This window comes from Oratosquilla oratoria, chromosome 2, assembly GCF_046742065.1.
Source record: "Oratosquilla oratoria isolate Oo_2021 chromosome 2, ASM4674206v1, whole genome shotgun sequence".
In the NCBI taxonomy this organism is placed as follows: Eukaryota; Metazoa; Arthropoda; class Malacostraca; order Stomatopoda; family Squillidae; genus Oratosquilla; species Oratosquilla oratoria.
This window is the reverse complement of record NC_134778.1, coordinates 90,811,888-90,823,175: the sequence shown is the minus strand read 5'-3', so window position 1 is coordinate 90,823,175 and position 11,288 is coordinate 90,811,888. Positions and strand designations below refer to the sequence as shown.

The 11,288-nt window shown below is 37.7% G+C and overlaps 1 pseudogene; it reads right to left on the bottom strand.

Annotated features, from left to right (window-relative positions):
* Positions 1 to 443: 443 nt before the first annotated feature.
* LOC143034199 (zinc finger BED domain-containing protein 5-like) lies at positions 444 to 2,152 on the bottom strand (annotated as a pseudogene).
* Between the last annotated feature and the right edge of the window lie 9,136 nt (positions 2,153 to 11,288).

Sequence of the window (11,288 nt, the reverse complement as noted above, 5' to 3'; positions counted from 1 at the left end):
TGTAAAATCATAGAAAACCTTAAGCATTAGAAAATGACTCATAAGAGTAGAAACATTGTACTTTTATAGTTACACAGTTCTCCAAAATTTATTTTGGAATTTTATTTCATAATCTTCCAACTAATAAAGTAAGGTTTTTAGCTTCTTAAACTGAAAGGTTGAATAAGAAGCTTATATATATATATACATATATATATATATATATATATATATATATATATATATATATATATATATATATACTACCCATATATATCATAAAATGATTATGAAAATTAATAGTTGTAGTAGTAGCAGCTGTAGCAGCATTTTGCATTAGTAGTGGCATGATGCTTGAAAGAGAACACAAAGGAAGGAAAAATATATAAGGACATACTAATGTAATTTATTTATCTTAATATGACATAACTTTTTTCTGAAAAAAATGCCATTTATGGACAACATTAATGAGAAGGATTTGCCTGATGGGCATCAACAAGGGCTTTTATATTGGGTTGTAGATTAGTAAGTTTTAGTAGTATGTCTCCACGTTCTTCCACACTCAGTTTGCTCTTATGCTTTGTTACAATTGCATTTACATGGCTAAAACCAGCTCCAACCATGGATAAACTTTGGAAAGCAAGTAAAAATTGCTCAACCACTTCACAAAGCTCAGGATATTTAGCAACATTGTTTTCATTGCTCCAAAAATCGCGTAGATTTTTTGTTTTGAATAATGCACTTGCTTTGAGATCCATAGTCATCTCAATAGATTTTTCCTGCAGCTGTGGGTCAATGGCTGCATTTTCAATTTCAACATTAAATGGTGTAAGGATCCATTCAGGCATTTGCATTTTCTCCAGGTCTTCAAATCGCACTTTGAAGTCTTCAATTAATATGTCCAGATGAATTATATATGTCTCTAGGTCACCATCTGAAATATTTTTCATTTTTTCTCAGTTGTTGTAAATTCGAAAAATAATGAAAGTCTCTGCGTGCCAAAGAAGATTTAAACAGGCTTAGTTTGCCTTGGAAGTCTAATAGAATTTATCTGGCTTCAATAATGGTAACATCTTTACCTTGCAGACATTTATGTGTCTCATTAAACTTTGAATACAGGTCTGCCAAATAGAACAGAGCATTTTTACATTTTTTTTTAACTCTTCACATAAAAATGGGTCAACATCTGCCAGAAACTGTACTGTTAAACTGTACAACTCTACGAGTCTTTGTAAGCTTTGGCCCCTAGAGAGCCATCTTACTTCAGTGTGCATGAGTAATTGGCAAAAAATGTCATCATTCTCTTCACGTAGCAATGCAAACAATCGTGAGTTGAGTTGATGTGCCTTTATTTTGTTGATTGATCTGATGCACACTTTTAAAGTATCATGAAGTTCACTGCTGAGTTTCTTGGCTACGATGTGTTGCCTATGCAATACACAATGAACAGTACGTACATCAGTCACCTTTTCCTTGAGTAAAGCTGCAAATCCTCTATAGCGGCCAACCATTGCTGGTGCTCCGTCAGTAGCCACTGCAGTAACATTGCTAAGAGATATATCATGCTTCTTTGAATACTTCTCCAAACACTTAAAAATTGTCTCACCTTTTGAATCAGTTGCAAGATACTTAGCAAATAAAAATTCATCAATGATGCACTTTTGACTTTGACTGTAATACTTCACATATGCCATGAGAAGATTTGTGCTGCCAAAAGTTGATTCATCAAGTTGCAAAGAAAACTTCCTGCATTGAAGTTCAGATGTCAAGTTTTTTGTACATCATTTGCCATTTCATCAATTCGTCTTTTTACAATATTGTTACTTAATGACAGTTTCTTAAGAACAGATTGAGAATCTTTCTTCATAACAGTTTCAATAAATTCTTTAATTGCAGGAATTATGATTTCCTCACCAGTTGTATGTGGTTTTCCTTTCTTTGCTATCATGAGGGAGATATTGTATGATGCTTTTAAGCCTCCTTCATTATCAGCACTAGCAGATGATTTGAAGAAAGTCTTGATGTTTGATCGATTTTTCATTTTTTCTTTCAGTGACTATTCAAAGTCTTTGGATTTTTTGTCAGAGTGAATCCTATCAAGATGGTCTTTCATCTTTGAAGGTTTCATGGCATCATTACTGAAAATCTTTTCACACAACAGGCACAATGGCATAGGAATGAAACCATATTTCAAATATTCTTGTGAATATTGTCGGCACTTCTTCTTAGCAACAGCAGCAGGCATTATGTCTTCTACACACAATATTCAAGTCAAGATAATAATTTCCTTGGCACAACTGACAGCGCTATGCAAAATGTCAAACCGTGTGCAGCCTTGCTGGCGTCACCCGGGAAAGAAAGCTCCATTTGTTTACATTTTGACGGGGAACTTACTTTTCATTACCCAAAGTCACGCATTATCATCATTTCATGGGGGACGGTATCAAAATATTTTGTAAAGTCTAGATGTATTAAATAAATATTGTTCCTTTTGTCATAATTCGAGATGACTGTTGAAGAACTCGAGTAAGTCACACAACAACGTTTCCGTCTAAATCCATGCTGGCTATCATTTATCCAACAGTTACTTTCTAAATTATGTTCAATAGCATCTCTGATGATAGTTCCATCCTTTTTCCTATGATTGAAGTCAAGCTTATAGACCCGTAGTTATTTGGTTTCTTTTTGTTTTCTTTTTTTGAATATGGAAGTAACGTTAGCTAGCTTCTATTCTCTTAGGATATCTCCGGATATGATGGACTTTTTGAAAATAATTTCTAATGGAACAACAATCTCAAATTTCATTTTCTTTAAGATTCTTGGATGTCAACCTTCAGCCCCTGGTGTTTTATTATTTTTGAGTTTCTCTATACTCCTTTTAATTTTATTTTCTTTTGTTACATTTACCGTAGTAAGTTCACCCTAGACTTTTCATAGGTTTCAGTTTGGAGTTCACTTTGAGATATTTTGTTTACGAATACTGAGCTAAAATAGTTGTTTAAAACATCACACATTCCTTTGTTTGATTACTCATATTGACCGTCAGCAGATAATAGTGGGCCAATGCGATTCATAATAACCTTTTTATCTCTAATGTAACTATAGAATACTTTAGGATTCTCTTTCGATTTATCAGCAATATTCATTTCGTATTGTCGTCTTCGCTTTTTTTTATTTTCTCTTTTAAATATCTCTGTAATATTACAAAACTTTTATAGTCATTATGTGCACCCCAGCACTTGTACTTTTTATAAGCCTGTCTCATTTTAGCAAAACTTTTTTCAGCTTCTTTGTCAAGCCATTTCGGACGAGCCTGATTTGGGGGTCATCTCTCCTATGAACTGAGCTTTACTGAAATCGGGTATTTTAGATACACAAGTATCTATTCTATTTTTTTTTAGCAGTTTGAATCTAAGTTGTGATCGCTACTTGCAATAATTTCACCAACTTCTACATCGGTTATCATGCTTTCGCGGCTAGTGATCAATAGATCGAGTAAATTTCTATGCCTTGTGGGCTTTTTAACATGCTGAACTAATTGTTACCGAGAAAATCTATCAAGTGACTACCTATATGGTCATGTCCAAGGGTCATCCAATCAATTTCAATAGAATTGAAATCACCCCTTGTCAATAAGTCCCGGTTGCAGAAGCTAGACAGTTCTTAGAACAATAGTTTGTCATCTTCTAATGATAATGTTTTCGGCGTATATATTACACCTACATTCTTTTTTTATCCATGTGTTTGGATTACAAAGAATTACAAAGGTGGAGCATGCCGATAGAAGACCTTTTGGACCATAACTAAGTCAGATGATAAATTATATATATATAAATATATATATATATATATATATATATATATCATATATGCTTATATATATGTATACACACACACACACACACACACACATATATATATATATATATATATATATATATAGAAAAATTGGACCACTGCTTGTGCAAGAATAAGCTTCTTGTTGAAGGATTCAACCTTTCTAATAGTGCTTCTTTGTTCTTCATGAAGTCGGAATAAAAGATTGCCGAAGTTCATATTGTGTATTATACGACGTTTCGCCCTTCTTAGAGCATTTTCAAGTACATCTAAATGGTAATAGAAACAATTTATATATATGACAATAGGTGAACTGGGAAAGCTTATACAAAATAGTGAAGAAAGATCAAAGATCTTATGTGGGAATTATGTCCGTGGCACTCCGTGGGGTGCTGGGAGGGTCAGTTGTCCACCCAGTGAAGCTAGAGCCACGGAGGTTGTACCTCCCTGTACATTTATGGATGGAACCTTCTCTCGAATATGGAGGGCCTCCAGGATCTCCAGACGATGAAAGTTATGTGCGGAGTCGATGATCTTTGTATTTTCCACCAGGATCTTTCTAGTCAGGGAGGAGTTATGTTTTTCCGAAAAATGTTTCTTCGGGGCACCAGCTTGTAGATGGCACGTTAATCTTCTGGAGAGAGAAGTGGTCGTCATTCCTATGTAAGATACAGGACGAAGCTTACAGTCTTCGTGCGGGCAGATGAACTCATAGATGACATTACTCCTCCGTAGTGGGTTGAGGTTACGGGTCGGGTTATTTCGCAGGATGAGGTTTGACGTTTTAAAATTCTTATAATAAACCCGAAGCTCCAGCTTTTCTCCAGGGTCGGATGGTTGTACACCGCGTTCAACAATTTCCCTGAGGATTCTTTCGTCCGTTCGGTAAGCCGTACTCATGAAAGCTCTGTAATTAAGAATAATTGAGGGGCGTTTCTCGGGAGGGATGGTGTCATGCTTTAGGTAGTTCTCCATTTTTCCTCAGGGAAATTGTTGAACGCGGTGTACAACCATCCGACCCTGGAGAAAAGCTGGAGCTTCGGGTTTATTATAAGAATTTTAAAAGGTCAAACCTCATCCTGCGAAATAACCCGACCCGTAACCTCAACCCACTACGGAGGAGTAATGTCATCTATGAGTTCATCTGCCCGCACGAAGACTGTAAGCTTCGTCCTGTATCTTACATAGGAATGACGACCACTTCTCTCTCCAGAAGATTAACGTGCCATCTACAAGCTGGTGCCCCGAAGAAACATTTTTCGGAAAAACATAACTCCTCCCTGACTAGAAAGATCCTGGTGGAAAATACAAAGATCATCGACTCCGCACATAACTTTCATCGTCTGGAGATCCTGGAGGCCCTCCATATTCGAGAGAAGGCTCCATCCATAAATGTACAGGGAGGTACAACCTCCGTGGCTCTAGCTTCACTGGGTGGACAACTGACCCTCCCAGCACCCCACGGAATGCCACGGACATAATTCCCACATAAGATCTTTGATCTTTCTTCACTATTTTGTATAAGCTTTCCCAGTTCACCTATTGTCATATATATAAATTGTTTCTATTACCATTTAGATGTACTTGAAAATGCTCTAAGAAGGGCGAAACGTCGTATAATACACAATATGAACTTCGGCAATCTTTTATTCCGACTTCATGAAGAACAAAGAAGCACTATTAGAAAGGTTGAATCCTTCAACAAGAAGCTTATTCTTGCACAAGCAGCGGTCAAATTTAATTCTATATGTATTAAGGAAGATCTGCTACCTACCTTTACGTATATATATACTGTATATATATGTATATACATGTACATATATATATACATATATATATACAGTATATATATATATATACATATATATATATATATATATATATATATATATATATGTTATATGGATATATATATATATATACACATATATATATACAGTATATATATAATTATATATATATATATATGGATATATATATATATATATATATATATATATGTATATATATAATATAAGTATATATATATATATATATGTATATATATATACATATATATATATATGTATATATATATAATAAATTAAAAATAAATAAGTCAAAATTATAATATAAATAATAATAAATTGAAAGATAACTAATAATCAATGGAAATCAAGCAAATAATAATAAACAAACAAACAAATAATGACATACAAATAAACAAATAATATGAAATAAATGACATGTAGCGGTGTCGATATAATCTAGTGTTGTCAGCGGTGGTATTTACATCAAATTTGCTCTCTTTCAAATTTTTCTGGTTTATTAAAGTTCAACACATAATTATAACAGTTCTGTACACAATTCTTCACTAGGGCACGTCACACACCGACTGCTGCTCGACTCGTGCACTCCGGTTTTGTGTTCCGGAAATGCTGAGTCTGCTGAATTTTGAGGTGCTCTCAGTCACCTTGTCAAGATTTTTAGTCGGAGTGTTTGGCCCTTTACAAGTTTGTTCTTGGTTCATAATTACTACCTATATCCCATTCTACAATACATAATATATCCAGGGGGGAAGGGTTGATTACTATTGTGTTGCCGTGTGTTATTCCGAATTGGCGATTGACTGCATCTATTGGTGTGTGTTCGTGTGTCTGTGTGTGAGTCCGCCTCTGTGCGCTTGCTAAATTGCTGATTCGGCAGTCGCCGCTCTGTGGCTCGGAGCGGAAGTGTGGCGCCACGATGTCTGGGTCATTGTGACACTGCCCGCATGGTGCATGGGAACGTGGTGATGTGGTTAATGTGGTGTATACAGACAGGCATTACAGCAAATTGCTTAGGTATTTATCTAAACGAATCTTAATGCTTCGAACTGAACTACACCACCAAGAACTCCTGATTTTCAGCCACCTCATCATCCAGCAGAGCAAAACAATTGGCTAGAGCCAGCGGTTGCTCCACGGGGCACTGCACCCGCTTACCGAACGCGGGCTTGACAAACGGAACCCAACGGAGCGCTACTCGCTCATGGCAGTGGCAGAAGTGGAAGAAGTGGAACGCTCTTTGTGTTGTGGGGAGGACTCACTCTTCTCACAGAGCGCACTCCTGAGAAGACGAATTTCCTCCTCACACATCCTGAGACCGTCCTCCAGGTTCACACAAACTTCACAAGCTATTTCGCCTCTCCTTCGGCAATACAAACGGCAATGAGAAAATATAAATCAACAAAAACAAAAGCGGTCATTGAATTAACTAAGTACACGAAGCTTACTCTGCTTAACTTATAATCTTACTCCTACCTTTGGTGTACAGTAACAGACAATTGTTTTGATTCTAAATTCCTAGAACACTACACCTTATCTTATAACTATAACTGCATAACGCTATATGTATACGGTTACAAAAACACAACTCAATCACTTGTCACTATTCGAAGATATAAACTTCACAGGAAGTAATAAACTTAACAAGAGTTATTCGCTAGCTGGTTTCTCGGCAGAAAACGAGTTCTCAAGCTGAGTAGCAGAAAAAGGCCCATCCATTGGCTTTACATTGACTTGGCAGCCTATAATTCATTACAATAGCCTTGGAATGCCACATGCCGCTTCTGGGCAAGAAAAGCATATTACATATTAAACAAAGACACAGGGTGACTATAGGCTACAGCACTGGGTTACGTAGTACCAGTAGAAGGGTAAATACATACCTCACATGCATATACTGTGCCTCATCTGACTTAGGTCAACTGCAGTGAAAATTCACTTGATTTTTATGATGCATGATATATTCTCATAAATGCTTAAATTTCGAAGAAAAATACATGTGCCTGCAAAGAACACCTTTATCCAATCGCGAATCTTTATATTCAAAATTTTCTTACTCTCCTCGCGTCTCCGTTAGAGGCTTCAGGGTCATCTTGGCATTACAGTCGTGATGCGATATTTCCGTAATGGATATGAAGTGAACTCCATTTGAACCCTCTTGAATGTTGGATTACATAAACTGAAAAGTGAAATATTCAGTCAGTATACGTTATTAACCTTATCAAGGACCATGTAAAAATAGATTGCAATGCATAGAAAACATGTAGTTCTTTTTATGGATGAAAAAAAGCGTATAGTAAACATGGAAACATATAAATGTGTGTGTGTGTATACATGTATGCATGCATGCATGTATTTATGTATGTAAAGTATGTATGTATGTATGTATGTATGTATGTATGTATGTATGTATGTATACATGCATGCATGCATGTATGTATGTATGTATGTATGTATGTATGTATGTATGTATGTATGTATATATGTATGTATGTATGTATGTATGCATGCATACATACATGCATGCATGTATGTATGTATGTATGTATGTATGTATGTATGTATGTATGTATGTATGTATGTATGTATGTATGTATGTATGTATGTATGTATGTATGTATGTATGTATGTATGTATGTATGTATGTATGTATGTATCTATGCATACATGTAAGACAGTTATGAGCACAAATAAGCGCAAGTGGGCACCCACTCAAATTCAGGATTAACAAAAGAAAAAATCTACTCTTTCAACGTCTGAAACATATAGAGTCCGGAACTTCTAGAACTCAGAAAAAAAAATCCTAACGCTTAAATTAATCTAGAAATCGGAATGTTTACCTGTCTATACACTATAAAGTCTCTCCCCCTTCCATATATGGGAGATGGGCAGCCAAGGCATGAACCCTTCACCCATCCCTTACCATCTATTTCCCCCTTTCATCTTGATTCCTTGTGGATCAAGGGACATCCCTGATCCCCGCCCGCTCCCTGGGAGGCCGGAATTCCTCACAGTCAGAATTTCCGTCTCAAATTTGCTCTAGCCTGTGGGCGGGATATATCCCGTGTTCCTCAAATGAGTATTAGTTTTTTTTTTATGTTTCCTCCCTTCCACAACGCTTCCATATGTAAGTGCCCCATTTCAACCAAGAACGTCACTTATTATCACCAATCCCCATCACCACTAGCGTCCTTACTTACTCACGCTGTCTGAGGGGGCGCAGATGTAGCCATTTGAGTAATCACATGCATACGTACATACACACATGCATACATACATACATACATACATACATACATACATACATACATACACACACACATACATAGATACTTTCTCCACCTCCATCCTCATACATACATACATACATACATACATGCATACATACATGCATACATACATACATACATACATACATACATACATACATACTGTACATACATACATACATACATACATACATACATGCATGCATGCATACACCGATAGAAAGAAATACAGTAAAGTGGAAGAGGGTGACACTTACTGAACATGACTTATTATCTGGAGCTGTAGTTGTTGTGGTGGTTGTAGTCGTTGTGGTGGTTATGGTCGCTGTGGTCGCTGTGGTGGTTGTGGTCGCTGTGATGGTCGTGGTGGTTGTCGCCGTGTTGTAGTTGTACTCAGCGTTGTGGTTGTGGTTATTGGGCTGGTTGTGGTGGTTGTGGTTGTCGTGGTGGTTGTGGTTGTTGTGATGGTTGTGGTTGTTGGGCTGGTTATGGTTATTGGAATGGTTGTGGTTGTTGTGGTGGTTGTGGTTGTTGGAATGGTTGTGGTTGTTGGGGTGGTTGTGGTGGTTGTGGTGGTTGTAATGGTTGTGGTTGTTGTGGTTGCTCTGGTGGTTGTTTGGGTGGTTGTGGTGGTTGGGGTTGTTTGGGTGGTCGTGGTTGTTGTAGTGGTTGTGGTGGTTGTGGTTGTTTGGGTGGTTGTGGTGGTTGTGGTGGGTGTGGTTGTTGGGGTGGTCGTGGTTGTTGTGGTGGTTGTGGTGGTTGTGGTGGTTGTGGTTGTTGAGGTGGTTGTGGTTGTTGTGGTGGTTGTGGTTGTGGTTGTTGTGGATAAGGTGCTCACTTTGACTTTGCAGAGGCATTCATTATCGCAAAAACACTTCTCCACGATTCTATAGTCGTATGGCTAGAAGAAGAAGAAAAGTAAATAGTGGTAAAAGCCTTGCACGAATGAAAAGAGCACAGCTGGAAGACCAGACTGGTCAAATCGTATCACTAATAAAATAAAAACACATGAAATATTCTATCTAAGTGAATCTGAAAGTGATCATAGAACTTAAGAGGAAGAAATAAACTTAAAAAGTTGTGGTGATGTTTAAGAATGGGGATATCTTCCAAGAACCGAAGTGTATACAGATGTGAGTGAAACGGAACGGGTATGTTCCTCTCCCACGTCTAGCTCCTCTCCTTTGTTGTTAAAACCCAGTTGAGGAACAAGTGCGTTTGCATGATGGTTCCTCTTTCATAATGTTTTATATACTACACCAACTCCTCTCAATATTTTGCCTTAGTTAACGAGAAACTGTTTGAGCAGTGGAGGATAATGTTGGGGGTATACACTTTATACTTACTATGTCAGCCAACTAAGCTCTATAATCCAGTGGTGTCGAGGGTCCGACTCCCAGCATCAGCACCATCAACGCCATCAAAACCGTCGTCTGCCACAACTTACCCATGGTTCCAACTCTGTGCAGGGAGATAGAGGAAAAGGCCAAGGGATGACAAACTTCCGCACAGTGTTCCAATAGCATTTGAAAAATTCGCGTGAGTGATAAGAAATCAAGTGAACTCAGTTCAAGCCCTTATTCGGTTCTTATATGATGTACCCTGGGCGCCATCTAGTGATCATTTTCATCTGTAAATATTCCATATTCTATCAACGTTTCTCAGTTTAGCCACAAACTAAGGACCGAGAAACAGCTTTTGCGAGATGGCTCTTCACAAGGAGTAAGTATGTGTGCAGCGGGAGGATAAACCTTTTCTTTTACACTACTCACAATAGGAGAGACGCCACTCTTGCCTTGCACAGATTACAGTAAACCACTGGACTTGTGTTTCCTGTGTGTTAATGCGAGTACTCTAATGCAGGACCAAAGAAAAGAAGCCTCGGTATCTTCGCGTGATCATCCTTGTTCAAAACGACGTCAGTTTCTGAGTTCTTAGAGTTCATATCTTCTTCATAAATGATGGAAACACTTCGACTCGTGTGGATATGCTCTTGGGTTCATATCTCAGGAGTTCTCAGCCTGTTTTCGCTTGCATCCCAAACCCATATATTATCGTTCCCTAACCTACCTGAGGATTATTTTAACACTGACTAAAATCATTAGCCCACTACCTACAACTAGTTTTCTGCTCATGTCCCCACTTTTGTCAAACCATGAACCCCCCACTCCCTTCTCGGGAGTCACCCAAAGAGAGCCGGCGGGTTCACTTATTCTGTGGGTTGTTTGGTCACTGTTGGATATAAAAACCGACCACCTGGGATGTTCTCACCGTGTTCGACGAATTACTTAGACCTGCAGGTTACTACGTTCACAGTGTGGGAAAAGTAGGGATCTGGGGAGGCACAACTGAATCTCGCACTTGGATGGATGTAGAGGACAAGAAATAACTTCTTATG